The sequence below is a fragment of the Lytechinus variegatus genome, chromosome 17 (genome assembly GCF_018143015.1).
Source record: "Lytechinus variegatus isolate NC3 chromosome 17, Lvar_3.0, whole genome shotgun sequence".
NCBI classification, from domain to species: domain Eukaryota; kingdom Metazoa; phylum Echinodermata; class Echinoidea; order Temnopleuroida; family Toxopneustidae; genus Lytechinus; species Lytechinus variegatus.
The window spans coordinates 25,630,281-25,650,459 of NC_054756.1; the positions used below are offsets into that span (position 1 = coordinate 25,630,281).

The 20,179-nt window shown below is 37.5% G+C and overlaps 1 long non-coding RNA gene across 1 annotated transcript; it reads left to right on the plus strand.

Annotated features, from left to right (window-relative positions):
* Positions 1-2,638: 2,638 nt before the first annotated feature.
* Positions 2,639-18,465, plus strand: LOC121431109. The gene is made up of 3 exons (XR_005972103.1): positions 2,639-2,745; positions 17,102-17,215; positions 18,223-18,465. It is a non-coding gene; the product is annotated as an uncharacterized LOC121431109 (long non-coding RNA).
* Positions 18,466-20,179: the final 1,714 nt, after the last annotated feature.

The following is a 20,179-nucleotide window of genomic DNA, read 5'->3' on the forward strand; positions in this document are numbered from 1 at the left end:
ATACCCAACCAGGGGCGGATCCAGGATTTTCCATAAGGGGACATTCAATTTGTACAGGGAAATTGAGTGGCCCTGCAAGCATTCATGGTGGGGTAGAAATCTAGTCTTTCAATTCAGACTGCATGCAAATTATGCCCGAATTATGCAAAAAAAATAAATAAAAATAGGTAGACCTATATAGGCTTTTCATGTTTTGCCTGCAAACTTGAGTAGGAGGTTTTAATGGCGCCCGAGGGCAGAAGTACATGTCCCCACTTTCTCTTTCCATATTTGATTACATGAAATCACAATCATTTTATATCTTCATACCCGTGTGTCGATCTGTCTCCCTTGAAGTTGCAGCAATGACCCTATCATATACATATATTAAATTAGTTATACTAGTCAATCCATTTTTGTTTTCATTCTTGGTGAGAAACTGTCAAAACCTCACAATTTCATATAATGCAAAATAATAAGTGGGTATGACATCATCAGTTGCTCACTAAAGAACTACACTCTAAATGGGTAAAATATGTTCCATATGAGGGATGGTAATTATGTGTCCAACCAACACTGGACGTTTCTTTGGGGCATTTTTATTTATCCAGTGTGATGAAAATGTTGCCCATTCTAAAGTAATTGCTGCTTATTTTTTTTTAAACCTTACTGGACAATAATTATGCTTCCCGCATTGGGTAAAGTGGTTGGACAAATAATTACCCTCGTACGTGCTGAACGGTCAGTTAATTTTTTACCCAATATATTTTACTGTGTATTAATGTCAAGTCCACCCCAGTATATTGTTGATTCGATCGATAGAGAAGAATCCAACAAGCATATAACGCTGATATTTTTTTTTCAAAATCGAATTTAAAATAAGAAAGTTATGACATTCTAGATTTTCGCTTTTCACAAAATAGTGATAAACACGGCCCAGTGACAGGCAAATGAGACAGACGATGATGCCCCTCACTCACTATTTCTTTTGTTTTTTACTGTTTGAATTACACAGTGTTTCATTTTTTACAGATTAGGACCAACTTGACTGAACCATACAGTATCAAACAATGCTAATTCCGCATGTTTAGGGAGGAATTAATAGTTCTTTACTTGACAAATGAGGAGAAAATTTGAATATTTCATTTAATAAAATACAAAAGAAATGTGAGTGGATGACGTCATCAGTCTCCCCATTTGCATACCGACCAAGATGTGCATATTTATAACTATTTTGTGAAATTTAGCGAAACTTTAAACTGTCATATATAGTTTTTTTTTATTTTGCATCCGATTTTAATGAAATTTTCAGTGTTATAGTTGTATTTTTCTCTTCTTATTCATAAAAACTTATGCTGGGGCATGGACCTATTACAATTGTATTAGGTCTAATAGGTCCTTTAAAGTTTTGCTTATTTTTCACATATCAGTTACACAACTCGGTTACATGCAAATGAGAAAGTTGATGATGTCCCTCACTCACTTTTCCGTTTTTTCTCTCCCTCTCTCTTTATTTATTCAAACCAATGTTTTTCGGGGGTTGACTTGACTTTTACTTTCTTTATGTTTGATTGGCATTAATTAGCTCTTCGAATCATCAAGTTTATTTTCATCCTGGATTAGCCCTTATAGCTTAGGCTTAACCGATTAGCAAGCTGTTCTAGCAACTCTTTTCTGATATCTCTTATCAGCTCTGACGTTCTCGTCACGAAACATGAACTTTTTGTCTGAAAAAAAGACATGTATGTATAGCCTATCTTATACAGTATAGTTGTCTCAGTTGACAAGAATATATGAAGAGTCAATCATCATGTGATTTCAGAGAATGGCCTATATAGGTTAACGTGGAGCGTTTTGGCCCAGTGGATTAGTCTTCGGACTTTGAAACAGAGGGTCATGGGTTCGAATCCCAACCATGGCGTAATTTCCTTCAGCAAGAAATTTGTCCAAGAACTAAGCAATTGGATTGACAACTGATTAAGTGCATTAGTTGTTCTGCAACTTATTTCATCATGATGGAGACACATCATTTATAAATTTATGAAAAATGAAACAATTATGATTTCATGTAATAACATGAAAAAAAAAATATGGGGATACGACATCATCAGCCCACCTAATGAATTTTCATGCATAGCCCCATTTCACCGGAATCATAATGCAAATTAATCTTTAAAATTCAATAGCTTTTTATTTTCTATCCGATTTTGCTGAAATTTTCAAAATTTTGCTCTGTGAATTCTACTCTATTCATTTAGATATAAATGTTTTTAGCCCAGAGTATCCCTTTAATGCTACGATCGGTTATGTGCCCTAGATTCGGGACTTTTTTTCTCTCACAACATACGTTCATATCCCATATCCATTATATGGGAAAGAAATTACTCAGGGCATGATAAAAGGCCGACGCTATGTAGATCTGAAAATTATGGTTTCAATTTACATTCAGGGGCATAATTGGCAGGAATCGAACCCCGGACCTTTTTTTTTCTTCTGGCGCCAATTAAGTCCATCAAGCCACGACAATGATGTCCACGACCTTTTAGCCCGACACTCGATCTCTCGGGCTCGTGATTCCAAGGCGTGATTCTGTTTGTCGCCCTCTCTGGCTCTACGTTTTCGGAAGGAGTTTTGCGGGTTTCTTGAAAAGTTGAAAATGAATACCACCTTTCCATTATGAAACGAAAATTTCCACGTTCAAAGATTCGAGCTATCATCAAAAAGACGTGCCCAAATGCAAGGCTTGGCAAAAATACGGACTTATTGGTGAGTAAAATAGTAAATTTAGATATAAACCTGAGCCTTTTTTCAGTCCGCAAATACCACAGTCCCGTGTGTTGTCGTCAGTGTGGGCGAAGTTTCGGTAATCCTCTGTTTTAGGGGTCCAAATTATTTTAGGTTGCTAACTTCAGGCAAAAGTCAAAAATGCACTTACAATGAGAATAAGTCGTCCGCAAGCTACAAGGCCGTGAACGTACGAGCGCGCTCGATCGCCTATCGGCCTGGCTGGTCAATTGACTGCACTCCCGGGGAGTCAAGGCGAAAGGGGCCTAGGGGGGGGGGGGGGCGGTCCAATAGATATAGTAACGTATTGTATTACCGGACACTATCATATTTCCGGACGCACATATTACTGTGTACGAAATCAATTTCGTACCGTAAGACTTCCGCAGTTCAATTTCACATATCAATTCAAAGAACAAGTTTGCAAAAACAAGGCGAAAAAATCCAACTTTTACCTTATTTTTCTCTAAAATGACAGAAAATGCTTAAAATATCATATAACATAGTTTTGCATAACAATTGATCCCGATTGATCTATTTTCTGATGGCAATATGGACCTAATTTCGGGCCCGATTCGCCGAATTTCAATCTCGTCCGCTCCATCGATCAGATCGTCGACGGCTAGTTCTCAAGGTATATACCCCGACCGTCCGTGCGCGAGGTAGATAGAGAGCCGTCAACGATCGTCTGCGCATCGATAGAACTTGACTGAGGGTCACGATATGAACGAGCATTAATACTGAAAAGTGCCATATCGAACACGCAATCAAAAAAAAAATTAAAAAAATGAAATTAGTTAGCAAACACCAATTCATTACAAAGATCTGCTCAAAATCGATATAAGAAAGCAAACAAAAACTTAGAATTTACTCATGAGATGATATATCATGAAAAAATCACACCAACTCTTTCTTACATCATTATAATCAAGAATATTTTTACCCGTCCGTCGCGCGTCCGGAATTATGATGTAATTTGTCACGCACGAAAATAATTGTTTTTCGCGGAGGGGTATGCGGCAAGTGCAGTGCAAAGAAAACGGTTGGAAAATATAAAATAATTTCATCATATTCATAATTTTCAGAATATTTGGAATAGCAAGGTATCATTTTTCTTCATTGTATTTCCTCTAGTTGTCATTTTTAAAGCACTGAAATAAAGGTGTCCGGCAATAGGATACACTGCCATACATATATATTGCCATATATCACCTCTGTGAGGGGATTTTATTAATTGTGGCATTGGGGGTACATTTTAAGGTATAATGATGACATTGGTAGCAAGGAGAAGGGGTGGTGGCAAAAGGGGATGAACTGCTCCATTATAAAGGGGCGCAGGCACAAGGGGGGGGGTCCAATAGATACATATATATTGCTATATAACACCTCTGTTTGAGGGGATTTTATTAATTGTGGCATTGGGGGTACATTTTAGGGCATAATGATGACATTGGTAGCAAGGAGAAGGGGTGGTGGCAAGAGGGGATGAACTGCTCAATTATAAAGGGGCGCAGGCACAAGGGGGGGGGGTACAATAGATACGTATATATTGCTATATAACACCTCCTCTGTTTGAGGGGATTTTATTAATTGTGGCATTGGGGGGGTACATTTTAGGGCATAATGATGACATTGGTAGCAAGGAGAAGGGGTGGTGGCAAGAGGGGATGAACTGCTCCATTATTAAGGGGCGCAGGCACAAGGGGGGGGGGTCCAATAGATACATATATATTGCTATATAACACCTCCTCTGTTTGAGGGGATTTTATTAATTGTGGCATTGGGGGTACATTTTAGGGCATAATGATGACATTGGTAGCAAGGAGAAGGGGTGGTGGCAAGAGGGGATGAACCTGTCTGATATTAAGGGGGTGCAAGGGGGGCACAAGGGGTTTGGGTGATAGATACATGTATTGCTACGTGTATAAAGCACCCCTTCGGTATACTATGAGATTATTTTATTTATGGCATGGTGTTTAATAACAGCGTATTGTATGTAAAGAGCAAGTGCGTGATCGAGTAAAATTGTGAGTGAATGAGTGATTGCGATCGCGTGCGTGTCTGTGTGTGTAGTTGTTTGTATGTGTGCGTGAGTATGGGTTTGTGTATATGTGTATGTTTGTTGGTAAATGTGTGAGCATGCGTATGTATAGGTATGGGTGATGTTCGTTATTCCGAAGGTTTGTTAATCCAAAATTGAAATAAGGTTCGTTATTCCGAAGGTTCGATAGTCCGACGAGGAATTAAGGTTCGTTATTCCGAAGGTTCGAAAATCAGAGAGGTCAGAGAGGGTCAGCCATTGCGTCAAAATTGATTAATGTTTAAGTTTTAAGAGAAATTGTGCAATCATATGTAATTTGGGCAGTGTTACGAAAACGAAATAAGGTTCGATAATCCGAAATTGAAATAAGGTTCGATAATCCGAAATTGAAATAAGGTTCGATAAACCGAAAACAAAATAAGGTTCGATAGTCCGAAAAAGAAATAAGGTTTGTTATTCCGAAGGGTCGATAATCCGAAAACATAAAAGGTTTCGTTATTCCGAAAATATGTAACGGTTTGTTAGTCCGAAAACATAACAGAGTTTGTTAGTCCGAAAACATGAAAGGGTTTGTTATTCGGAAAATATAAAAGGGTTCGTTATTCCGAAACATAGGTAAACCTATTTTTGTAACAAATACGATATTCAAAATGGGAAAATAATTATGTAAAAACATTGCATATAGACTCAGTGGAGGATGATACATGTAATGTAATATTTATTGAAAGAAGGGAAAAGCTCGTGTTGTGTGTGTCAGGCAGGAAGCGAAGTTATTTAAGAATCGTGATTTGAAAATAAAATGTTCGATACCCCTCCTCTTATACTCATAAGAATTCTTTTCACATATTTAGAAGTTGTCCCTCATGCGTTAGAAGCATTTATGGATGGGGGGGGGGTGGAGCAAAAAAAAATCCCATGGGGCTAACACTATTTATTTTCTCTGGGGTGTGGGCTATGGATGCTCTGGTTTTGCATCCCCCACGTAGTCTACGGAGAGTTTTGTACATGCCCCCCCCCCCACTTATTTCGGTTTTCTTTTTTTGTAATGTATTTTTTTAATAACATCACCAAAAAAAGTGCACCAGAGGCCTCCCGGGCTGGGGAACTTTTTTTTATTTTAAATGGCACCCTAAAAAAAGGTGCACGAGTCCCCCCCCCATCAGCTTTTCTGGGAGTTGCGCGACTATGGGCTGACGACTGGCTGCGATTAGATTACACTTTTTAAAGCAGTGACTGCCCCCCCCCCCCACTTTCAATAATGGACCACCGGCCCTGGCCAATAAAACAAAAAAAATAAGTATTTTCTTGATGTCGTACCGCCTTTAAAATACTTTCATTAGACTTTACGCCCAAAATTACATATGATTGCACAATTTCTCTTAAAACTTACACATTAATCAATTTTGACGCAATGGCGGACCCTCTCTGACCCACTGTGCCCCCCCCCCCGCCAAACAAAGTCCGCCAGTAACACCCCTCCTCCACATCCTCCCTTTTCAATTGATCGCTTTCACACAATTTTTTGTACATTTTCGGAATAACGAACCCCAGTTTGATTTCGGAAAAACAAACCTTATTTTGTTTTTGGATTATCGAACCTTCGGAATAACGAACCTTATTTCATTTTCGGATTAACGAACCTTCGGAATAAGGAACCCTTTTTCGTTTTCGGATTAACGAACATCTTGGTATAGGCAATTTGCGTGTTTCGGAATAACGAACCCTTTTTCGTTTTCGGAATAACGAGCATCACCCCTATATATACAGTATATATATTATATAAATAGTGTACAATCTGTTGTACAATATACTGGATTATATGTACGACAAATATAAAATTATCCCGAGTGCAGGTTTATTTCACCGAGGCCGAAGGCCGAGGTGAAATAGGCTTGCACGAGGGATAATTTTATATTTGGAGTTCATATAGTCCAGTAATATTGTATGATAGAACGTTCACTATTTATTATAGTAAATAGATCCCTCAATCTAAGCCCCCCATCATGGATTTTGCCATCCAAAAATCGAAAGTTATATTGTACATATGTACAATATAACTTTTTGAAGGGAGGTCACGTGGTACAAATCCAGCCAATCACAGCTCGTATTTTACTACCACTATTTACTATATATATATAGATATAGATATACATGTATGCATATGTATTTGTGGACGCATATATATGAGAGGGCTTATGTATGTAGATGCTTGAGGCGGCATTTAATTAGTTGTATATGTGTGCATGGGTATGTGTTGGTGTGTTTGTGAAAGGGATGTTTGTTTGTCTGCGTGGAGGAGAGAGGGTGATTAGGCTACAATGCTATAATTACATGCAAACGAATACACATAAATACACACACACACACATACACACATACACACCACCATCACCACCACAACAAACACCACAAACACCACATAAATTCACACAGTCAATCCAATAAGCATACACACTTAAACATACAAGCACGCACACACAGTCATGTGTACACATACATACACACGTATTCCACCACCCCATCCACGCCCGCTCACATTTGTAGCAATATGTTGCTTTAAAAAATGCAATGAATGACGCAAAGTTAAATTTTCTGTCAAGTTTTAATTTTGACACAATATAACAGTTCATGTAAGTTTATGAACAACAGTTATATAAATAACGCAGTATGAACAGTTTCTGCAACATATAATTATAACTGGCTTATACTAAACAGTCGGGTCGCAGCGCCGCGCGGCGCGCTGGGTAGAAATTTTTGGAAATTGTTACAAAATTGCGTGTATGGTATTGTTTTTTTTTCTCTCTCTTTTTTATTTATTTTTTTTCTTCAAAAGCCAGGCGGCAGGCTCGCTGTATTCCACACGCAGTCGCATGACAGTTGTGTGCACGTCTTGCTGTTAAACTACAGCTCCAAACAAAATCGTAACTTCTTGAGTTGGGACAGTTTTCCTAAATTAAATTCCTGGAATTCAGTGGTATCCTCAAATTTGTGTTATATATATATATATATAAATATATATATATATATATATATATAGGCCTATGTAGTTATGTTGAATATACATGTGTATATTAAAATTATTTTTGGTATTTTTTGTATGTACATATATACACGTATACAATTTAATATATATATAGGCCTATGTATGATTTGTACATTTAGTCTCATGTTTTCGAGCTAGTTATGTTGAACGTACATTGCTCTGTATGCACACACAAAATTTGTGTGAATCTATGATTACTGCGCTGAAAGTTTAGGGGATTGCATTGTTAATATTTAAATGTTATAATTTATGTTTTTTTGTGGAATTATGTCACGTTCAAGAAATTGTCCCAAGAAGATCTGGATTTCCTGGAATTCAGGAATTGTCTACTGAGTGGAAACGCTGCAGCATGTGCGCTGCACCGCAATTGCACTTACACTTACTTCATCATGAGTAAACGGAACAAAATGAAAAACAATAAGGTTATTATTTCAGAATCAGTAGGCTTATAATAATATGGATTTGAGGCTTAACATGAAAGGAACAAAGAAGATAAAATATACACAAGGGAAGAAAGGAATATCAAGTGGTATTTAAGGGGAAATACAATAAACGATTGAGAGAGAAATAATGGGATAAAATGAATATAATAATTTGGTATTTCATTTTAACATATATATATATATATATATATATATATATATATATATATATATATATGGATACATATTTGAATTCCAGGAATTTAATTTTGGAAAACTGTCCCAACTCAAGAGTTACGATTTTGTTTGGAGCTCTAGTTTAATAGCAAGAAGTGCACACAGCTGTTAGCGACTCCGTGTGGAATACAGCGAGCCTGCCGCCTGGCTTTTGAAAAAAAAAAAAAAAACACTACCATACGCGCAATTTTGTAAAAATTTCCGAAAAATTTCTTCTCAGCGCGCCGCGACCCGACTGTTTAGTATAAGCCATTATAACTTGTTATCACACAAATCCTTACATTTGAATACACTATTTCAACTCGGACATAATTCTGTACAAAGTTATACACATGTATATTGGTATTAAGCAGTTCGTAATTAGGATCTTCACATTGTTTTATAAAATGTAACTTTCAGCCATATTACAGATTGTCAATCACTCTAGACATTTAAATTCTTAATTTTACAACAAATATAGTTACAAAATGAAGCATAAATTATACTTATATGCGCCTTCCAACAAGTATGAGATGATTATTTGTTTCATGATTTATGACATAACATTATCTAACTAATTATACATATTCAAATACTGATTGTTTCTTCTGTGATTGAAAGCAAACATGACAATGACATGAACCAAGACATAACTCTATAATTATTATGCCAATTACATGCACAAGGTTTGATTTGTTAGTATATTCACATTGTATTTTATAATGTTATTCAAATTTCAGCAATAAAGAGGATTGTAAATCTGACAGTCTGAAAACCAAGATTCGGTATATTACAATAATTTTGAATATACAAAATTAGTACGAAACTTAAACGCGCATGCGCCATATGCGCTATCTAGCCAGGGCCCTGGGAACGATTTTTGGCTGGGGGTGCTGACACTCCGAAATGAAAAGTCGCGGAACTCCCCAAAAAACAGAGGAGGTGATATAGCAATATATATGTATCTATTGGACCCCCCCTTGTGCCTGCGCCCCTTAATAATGGAGCAGTTCATCCCCTCTTGCCACCACCCCTTCTCCTTGCTACCAATGTCATCATTATGCCCTAAAATGTACCCCCAATGCCACAATTAATAAAATCCCCTCAAACAGAGGAGGTGATATATAGCAATATATATGTATCTATTGTACCCCCCCCCCCCCTTGTGCCTGTGCCCCTTAATAATGGAGCAGTTCATCCCCTCTTGCCACCACCCCTTCTCCTTGCTACCAATGTCATCATTATGCCCTAAAATGTACCCCCAATGCCACAATTAATAAAATCCCCTCAAACAGAGGAGGTGTTATATAGCAATATATATGTATCTATTGCACCCCCCCTTGTGCCTGCGCCCCTTAATAATGGAGCAGTTCATCCCCTCTTGCCACCACCCCTTCTTGCTACCAATGTCATCATTATGCCCTAAAATGTACCCCCCAATGCCACAATTAATAAAATCCCCTCAAACAGAGGAGGTGTTATATAGCAATATATATGTATCTATTGGACCCCCCTTGTGCCTGCGCCCCTTAATAATGGAGCAGTTCATCCCCTCTTGCCACCACCCCTTCTTGCTACCAATGTCATCATTATGCCCTAAAATGTACCCCCAATGCCACAATTAATAAAATCCCCTCAAACAGAGGAGGTGTTATATAGCAATATATATGTATCTATTGGACCCCCCTTGTGCCTGCGCCCCTTAATAATGGAGCAGTTCATCCCCTCTTGCCACCACCCCTTCTCCTTGCTACCAATGTCATCATTATGCCCTAAAATGTACCCCCAATGCCACAATTAATAAAATCCCCTCAAACAGAGGAGGTGTTATATAGCAATATATATGTATCTATTGGACCCCCCTTGTGCCTGCGCCCCTTAATAATGGAGCAGTTCATCCCCTCTTGCCACCACCCCTTCTCCTTGCTACCAATGTCATCATTATGCCCTAAAATGTACCCCCAATGCCACAATTAATAAAATCCCCTCAAACAGAGGAGGTGTTATATAGCAATATATATGTATCTATTGGACCCCCCCCCTTGTGCCTGCGCCCCTTAATAATGGAGCAGTTCATCCCCTCTTGCCACCACCCCTTCTCCTTGCTACCAATGTCATCATTATGCCCTAAAATGTACCCCCCAATGCCACAATTAATAAAATCCCCTCAAACAGAGGAGGTGATATATAGCAATATATATGTATGTATTGGACCCCCCCCCCACCTTTCGCCTTGACTCCCCGGGAGAGCAGTCAATTGACCAGCCAGGCCGATAGGCGATCGAGCGCGCTCGTACGTTCACGGCCTTGTAGCTTGCGGACGACTTATTCTCATTGTAAGTGCATTTTTTACTTTTGCCTGAAGTTAGCAACCTAAAATAATTTGGACCCCTAGAACAGAGGATTAAAGAAGTTTCAAACGATGAATTTTAAGGTAAGAATAGATTCATCATCATATTTATAGGCAGATGCAAGTAGTTTTTTTAAATCAGAAAATGTTGAAAAACTTCTCCGAAACAGCGGATTTATCAGTCTAGGTGTAGCTCGCCAGGAGGCTTCTAGAGAGCACTCATTCAATGAACATGATGAACAAGGTTACCGTATTATAACCTGTCCTTGTTCTCACTCTAGGCGACACCGCAATACTTACCCGTGTTAAGAAACTGGGACTCCACTCACGCGCATTTGGGCCGCCCTAGCTTAGAACTAAGCTTTGTTTCACGAAAAATTGAATATTCTTATAATTCAATACATGTTACTAATTACATTAGTACTGTTAAATCGGTACTCACCGGTTCTTTTCTTGAATTTTCTTGAAAATTCCCACGCTTCTGGCTTCAATTCTGTGATAAATTCTGTCGCCATAGACAGCTACACATGCAACTTTATTTATAAATGGAGCGCCCCTTACGAGAGTCGCTAATGCCGCGGAAAAATTGTTAGGCATTTTGGCCTGTGGTCAAGGCGTTCTTCTGTTCTATTTTTTTTATAGGTATGAGATCGAAATCACAGCGACTATTCACACTGTTCCATAATGATTCCGAAAGGAGGTGCAACACCCCCCACCCACATGGGCGCAAATCCCAGGGGGACACTTCCCCCTAACCCAAAATAGTAGGGGCACATTATCAAATGTCCCCCTACTATTTTTGTTCTTTTATATATGATGGAAAGAAATAGGCCTACATCATTTAAATCGAAGTAAAACATGTATTTTGGACGAGACGACCTTCTTTTGGGGGTGATAAACCTTCCTTTTTGTTTTTTTTTGTTAGTTTGTTTGTTTTTTTTTTTGCCTGTTTTCCAGCCCCTGGTCCCCTACCTTAGATTTCCACCCTTGCCTCCCACTACTCTTGATATTGTTTGCGAATCTGTTTTGTAAATTAAAGGGGAATTTCACCCTGATAAAAAGATGATGAAAATATGAGAAAAATCATTTCAAAATATCGATGAAGGTGTTATTTGACAAAAAATGGAGTTGATAGAATTTAGAATGCTTGATTTATTGTGACGTCTATAACGAGCAGTTGCTCTATCCTAAATATAAAATGCCCAAATTTCCCATTTTTAATGGTCCGTAACGACCCACTTTTTTTCTTTTTGATAACAAGTATGAATTGATATACTAAATGTACCATAAAAATCATTATCATGTATTTCTTGACATTTCATTTACTTTTTTACCATAATAATAGCTGCTTGCAAAGGCCTACGCCGTCACAAAAAAAATCTTACCTTTTAAAAAAAATTGGTGGGGGATGGATTTTCCTCGAACGCATACCAATTTTTTTTTCTGCTATTTTCATAATAAACTTTAAATGAATTCAACTTTGCACTACTTAATTTTTGAAAGACAAAATAACAAAATTACATCTCGTCATCATCATCATCACCACTATCATTAGCATCACCATCATCACCACAACCATCATCATCACCAAGATAATTTTCATCATCATCATTGCCATCATCATCTTTCTTTTTTTTTCTTTTAATTTTTTCCCCATCCCTTCTTTTTTTTCTTCCAATATTCCTCCTTTTTTTTAGAGCGGCACACCGTCACGCTCCCTCACTGATTATCCGCCTCTATATGCTTGGTGTTGTATAAATTGGCGGATACCTCATAAAATGAAATAAAAGGGAAAAAGTAAGAAGAAAAAGAAGATGAGGAGAAGAAAAAAAGAAATCCAAACAAATGAGACAAAACAATGTCAAAATTTCGTAATAAAGTCTTCTACGTCAGTTTAATGATGTTTTCATTGAAATGAGAACAAAAAAAGAATTGAAACCATAGGCGGCGGAAGCGGGGGGGGGGGGACGTTCCCCCCTAAATTTGTTGTTGACCTTTTTTTTTTTTTTTTTTTGCTTGTCAATTTATTTTCCTACGTCCCCCCCCTAAAATGTTTGGGTTGAGAGCCTTTTTTTTTTTTGCTTGTCAAAATTTTTTGGGTTGTCCCCTCCTAAAATTTGGGGCTTCCGCCGCCAATGATTGAAACAATGAGGTAAAAAGGACTACATCATAGTGTAAAGAAATAGAGGGAAGCTCCGAGACAATAAAAAGGTTGAAAAAGAAAAAAATATGAAAACACAAAGCTCTCACAACATGAGCATAATAACAAATTGGGAATAAGCGAGGACAAGTAGCTGAGGGACCCCCCCCAACTCTCTCTCTCTAGTTATCTATCTATCTATCCGACTCGATTATATAAGAGAAGAATTTACTAATCAAAATATTATGAGCAAAAAGCACGAGCTGATATTTTTTATGAATATTCAAAACTGATAGAGAGACGCAATCGAATTATTCGATTGCGACAAAATTGATGATCTGAGAATTTAGTGTTTTTAGGAATTCATTAAAAGCATAAAGTTGATCAACATTAAAATATGGCAGGCGCAACGCATGAGCTAAAGCTTTATAGGCCTACACCGATAAAAAAATTTAAGTATTTTTGGTAATCATGAAAAAGATTGATATTTCATGAAAGAAAGCTCAAATCCCGAGGAGGAATATTTTTATGAATTGACTTTAAAAAAACTGTGGTAAGCCCCATTTAATATTTGATTATAAGTCGAATAAAACAGTAAAAGCTGAAAAACGTTCGCGTGATATTTGGTGACCCCCCCAAAAAAAAAAAATAAATAAATAAATAAAAAATTAAAAAAAGTTTTTAACTATAATAATGATCGAAGGTAATTTTGTCTCGCGTAGAACTGGACAAATGAAAAAAAGATTGTCACTAAAAAAATGAAGGTAATTTTGACCCACGTAAAATTTGGCGAGCCCCCCCCCCAATAAAAAAGGAAAAAAGGTTTTAACAAGCAAAAAAAGGCTAAAAAGAGAAAGAAGAGACAAGAATATGAACGAAATATCCCCATTACAAATAATGCTGTGATCATCATAAGGGAGGGGTCGCATAACTAGTATGAACAACGTATTTAATTCCAAAATATTTACTACAAATCTCAATAGGGGGATCGGGCAGAAATGCTCACCCCCACCCCCACCCCCCCCCCCCGATCCGCCACTGATTCCAATCAATAATGACATTTATCTGCAATACTGATACTTTGAAATCAAGATACTGAAGATTGATACGCTTTACATAAATTATGAACGTCTGACAAAAAGATAATCTACCGATCAGCTGACCAGTTCGCGTATCACTTCGGAGTTGATCACTCGTCGCAGCTGTGTGGAACGCTCACCGAAAATCAACAAAAAGGGCCTGAAATGTAAGTTTAATAGTAATTCATTTTAATTTCAACTCATTTTTTGAAGTATTGAAAGTCTTCCCACCAAATGAAAGTCATATCGCATACTCCAATTTGTATTAAGGCGTACATTTACCAAAGTCTTGGGTTTGAAATCAGAACTGAATTGTCTAACCCATAATTTTGGGTAATGTCGCCTATGAGGTCCATACATGTTAATGTTTGGACCTCATTGGTACTAGGAGTGCTTGTTCTCAGTCTCACATCACATAGACCAAAACTAAAGCTTCAGTCTCTGTATTTTGGTTGTTCCACTGAACTACGTTGGCTCCACTCACCATACATAGACTGAAGAGTTAGGGGCCCGTGGGCTACAGACAACGTGTAGTGAACTAGCGTTATAGATCGCGATTTAAAACTTTTTTTGAGCGCAATTTCTAGTTTCATTATCAGGGAAATATAAATAACTTAAGTAATTGCATACCTTGGACCGGAGTTATTGAAAAAAATCCACTGGATAATTGAGAAATCTGTCATCTAAGACATTTTCTCCTGACCTGACGGTTTTTCTTGCAAGTTGCCATCTTGAATGACGTCATTATCGTTAATGTCTCGATATACAGCAGAGGCGCACGGCCAATATTGGAGACTGTCTCCAATGTGGGAGATTATCTCCAATATCAGAGACTTTTGTGAAGAATTTGGGTATCCAATTTCAGAGACAGTCTCCAGTTTTGGAGACCAATTTCCTTTGTTTACATTTGTGGCAAAAGGATTACCTTGGCGGCAAATAAAAATGTGATAAGCAGATTCCTCATGAAAAATTACCCCTTTTCACCGTCTACTTTAAAAATTCACCGTCTACTTTAAAAATTCACTGTCTACATTTGTTTTGATAAGGATTTTTGTTGTCAATCACACACAAAACAAATGGGCTTCTGACCTCAGTGAGACAAAATTTTGGGTGGAAAAAATCATGCTTTTGTTGGTGTTGTTTCTTTTGTCCTTTTGCAAAGCAAGTCTCCAATGTGGGAGATTGTCTCCCCTATTGGAGAGAGTCTCCCATATTGGCCGTGCGCCTCTACTGATATATCCCGATTATAACTAGTATCGTTTGTCTTCGTGTAGTGTATCGTATCGTATTATTGCCTTGTAGGTGTGCTGGTGGAATGCAATATCGATATCACATTCGTAAATTGTTGACGCCCTCTCCGTTCGTTTGTAAATATTTCATAGTTTGGCTGCCATTTGGATCAATTTGGCTGTGCTTTTCCCAACTAAACATCGATAAAGTATAATTTTCATGCATTTTCATCTAGGCCTATATCATTTAAACTACTCTTATTTTAAATAGTTCTATATTTTTAATTTGTATTTTATATATCCTTAGAGTGTAACCTCGATGTGTTATATAGCCCCAAACTTTGGACTCTGGATTGACAAAAGTGCTGGTGTTATAACAAATGGGAGCCCACACGGACACTTTACCGTCGGTGAATGGGGATTACAGTAAAATGTCAGAAATTGTTGAATAAATCTCCAGAAACGACGGTTATTCCTGTCTACACATCACCATGTGTGGCAAAATAAGGGTGGCAATGTTTGGCTTATTTTCTCTTTTTCTATGGGACAAATGCTTGATTTTCTTACACTGTCAGTTTCCAATATAGCTATTCATCATATAACTTGACTCTTATGTTAATTTGATTCTTTAAATTATTTTTTCTTGATTAAAAATAGAGCTTGAAAAATGAAAATTTTCTTGCGATATTACTTTCCACCAATAGAGGGCGTACACAAAATATGCCCAAAACTCAAGTTTTTGAGCGCTCTGGTGAATACAAAAATTATTCCCAAGATATTAATGAAAAATAAATTGCAACTGTATGGAATTTAGTAATTTTGGTCACATAAGTGATATTTTAATGATTTTTTAAAGTGTGTGCTCAATACAACATTGGCATACCGTAGTCCTACCTGTATATTCTCCACAGGCAGGATAGTAGCAGTGAACCAGTGATACTAACCTTGCAATACGTGTGAGTGGGTGTAGCCAAGCTTTGCCATTGCCAAGCGAAGCAACGTCTGAATGAGATCAAACCAAAATACCGATTGCGAGCATGATTCAGAAAATTTGTGTTCTTTAAAATGTAATTGAGAGGCTTGCTATAACATTTGTGAACACCAGTCAATTGGAAAATTCTCTTGAAGTCGGCCAGTGCAAAAACTGCAATAGTACCAAAATTACGGGGCTAACCCGGTATACCTACTAGACCTGTAAACCAACCATGTTGCAGGATGCTACATAAATTTTTAGATGCACTTGCCCTGTTGGGCAAGTAAATTTTCAAATAGTTGGAATATACTTGCCCAAAAATCTATTTCACTTGCCCGAAAAAATCCTTGAAAAAAAAGTTTTACCTCTTAATATTACAGTCTTAGAAACCATTGACCTTTTTTTCTCTCTTTTTGACATGAACTGATGAACCTGGTCCTTGCATTTCTTTTTACAAAGTGATTTTATCTTGCCTGCCATGACAGAATTTAGGGTTGGTACATGTATATCATACCGACCCTTATATTGGTAATTCTGTGAGAATTTCGCTTGCCGAATTTAACTTTTACTTGCCCTGGGCAATCGGGCAAGTGGTTGTGTAGCACCCTGATGTTGTTACATATCTATCTATCTAGTTCTCTAGAGCAAACTTCAAAACATCTTACATCATGTAACATATCACACCAGCAGAGATACATATATAATAGATTCTCTTTGATTGACTTTGAAATTTTTTTGATCTGTTGATTTATCTGTAAAATCAAGACAAGTGTCACACTGTTGGTGTCAATTCATGACTTATGATCATGACAATTCTAGGCTAGCTTTCATTTTTTTTGTTACAGATATTTTTAGATTACATGCTGTTCCTCCGGAAGTTGGCCATCAGGGCCAATGTCGAAGCACAAGAGAACAGAGAGAACGCCCTTTCTCCTCTTCACATACAAAATGTTGCCAAGGTTTGTTATGATTTTGATTTTGTTGTTTTCCCTTTTTATTCTCTTTCACATTCAAATACATAGCACATTGATCTGATTTGTATGTAATATTGATTTGGAATCCCCAATGAATGAAGTCCTGTTATTCAATACATGTATTTATTTCCGAAGTAGTCTTGGTTTTCACCGCAGTTTTGAATCCCCCCTCCCCCTGCATGAAATATGGATTGCTGCTCCCCTTTCGTAATCATGATCCAGGCCCCGTTACAAACAATGCATAAGAGTTACCATTATGGTAAATTTGCCCGTGGTAACTACCAGGGTAATGCTGATCAACAGCCAATAAAAATCAAGGATTTAATGCAAGTTGCATTTCAAAGTTACCATAATGGTATCTTTTATGCAATGGGGCCTAGAAGAGAAGAAAGTGCTCAAAATGACCCCACCTTGTACATACTTAACCCCAAAATAAAAACGAATGATATAAATAGCAAGCTATTTAGGGATGATGACAGAGCATTGGGCAACTGGCCTGTCAACTGAAAAGAAGAAAAAATAAGTCTCTTAGAATTAGATTTATACAAAGGTTAAAGGAAAGATATTTCACAATGCAGATACTGTAAATATTGCTCAAATTTTATTCACATATGTAATTGTCTTTTGTTTTTCTGTATTCTCATTGGCTTTTCTATTTTTTCCTTGTTATCATCATCATCAACATCATCATCCTCATCATCATCACCATCATTATCATCATCATCATCATTATCATCATCATTAACATCATCACCATCATCATCATCATCATCATCCTCATCATCCTCATCACCATCATCACCACCATCATCACCATCATCATCAACACCACCACCATCATCATTATCCTACTCCTCCTCTTTATCATAATAACCATTGGTATCATCATCTTCATCATCACATCATCATCATCATCATCATGACTGACATCATTATCATGGCCACCCCCCCCCCCCCCCCTCTTTCCAACTCTCTCTTCCTATTATGTGCAGGAGGTGCTCAAGGAATTCAGAGGCTGAGATCGAGAAGTCACCCTTTCTACCCAACAACTAACGCAGGCAGCTTGCCCCATGGAACATCACCAAGACACCGTCACCATTGTTTCCAGAACGAGTTATCAGGAGTCAACACAAAGGCAGTGCACATATAAAATGGAGATGTCCAATGGTAGATGCATGTACATGGGACTAGGTCCAGAAATTTAGAAATGAGGAAACACAAAATATCAATGAATCCTACATATTTTAATTAAAATTTTTAACAAAAATATGTTATTTTACAAGTTATGCAACTTCCCCCTTCAACACTTGGTCAGCCACCTCCCATAAGCTCTGTGTGCTTGGTATCAGGGTGTTAGCTTTGCTATGTGAAATGTGCAGTGTGCATGTCATTCAAAGCTTTTCGTTAATCAAGGAGGGAGGTGGGGGCAGGGGTGTAACCTTATTTTTATCTTTCGTCTTGAATGATATGTTTTAAAATTGTTTTAATATAACATGACAAGCTCACTTATTCGTGGGTACTGATTCCCTTTTCTAAAGAAGCATTAAAATTCTTATTTTACAGTTTATGTTTTAAAAATTTAGTTATGTTATGTCTGAAATAAGTTGCGGGGGGGGGGGGGGGGGGGGTGGAAGGGGGCTGATTGTGGGCAAGAGGGCATACTCGAGGGGGGGTGTCTGTGAAAATGATGAATTATACATATTTTCAATTATTACTTTTTATACATGTATATTTTTAGAGACACAGTTGTGCCTTTTATTAAGAAAAATATGATTGAGTTATGAATTTTTAAATTTTGATGATATTTAAACTTTTTTGTTAATTTTCTATTGAGCATTATTAGAAGCTTGCGCAATTCTTCATACATTTGTCAATTTTTTATGGATTGATAATGGGCTCAAACATTCATATCTTTCTTAATTGTATTTGTAAGGTACTAATTTTCCTGATTTTAAATGATAAAGATCAATTTCAAGTGATGGGGGGGGGTACTTCTCCATTTACAAGTTCAATATCCAGGCAGCATTGTGCCTACTGTTTCGCACACGTATATCACAAAAGAAAACACAGTTTTAGTATGCTGAAGCATACATAATTTGATTTTTAGAAAATACGAAAATATTTTATATTGGGATCTAATCAAATCATAATGACCTGTAAATATTGTAAATAGTATGTTTACTTTTGAAATATATCAATAAAAAAATGGATAATCGTATGTATCTTGCATGTATTTTTTTCTTGAAGTTTCGGGGCCTGTTTCATAAAAGACTTGAAACTGTTGTAACTTTGCAATAATGGCAAATTCCATGGTAACGGGGCTCAGCAGCCAATCATAATCAAGGTTACCATGGTAGCTGCCATAAAGGCAAAGTTACAAAAGTTGCAAGTAGTTTATGAAACGGACCCCTGAACCCTTAGGATTGTGAAAAAAGACAGCACAACTGGAGAATGTACAAGGAGAGTGAGGGGGTGAGAGGGAAATAGGGGGTAGGATGTGTGTGAGAGCAAGGGAGAAATAGAGGGAGGGGAAGGAAAGGAAGAGAGATATGAACAGAGGAGAGAGCAGGGAAGAGAGGGAGAGAGAGATACAGAGCATTAGACTATATACATGTTAGAGAGGAGAAAGGTTGCTACATGTTGGAGATTTCGGGAAGGAGTGAGGGGGGGGGGGTGGTGAGTAGGGGAACTGGAGAAGAGGAATGGAAGATGAAAGAGAAGAACTTGAAGAGAGGGTAGTAGAAATATAAAGAAAAGGGCTAGGACATGGAGAGAAGAGGCATGGGGGGATGAGTAGGTGAATGGATAATTTAAAGAAATTGAAGAGTACGGAGAAGATAGAGGAAGATGATAGATATAAAGAGGATATATAGACGGAGGAGAAAAGAAGGGAAGGACAATAGGGGAAGAGGTGATAGAGAAAGGGATTGGGCAGGGAAAAGGAGAATA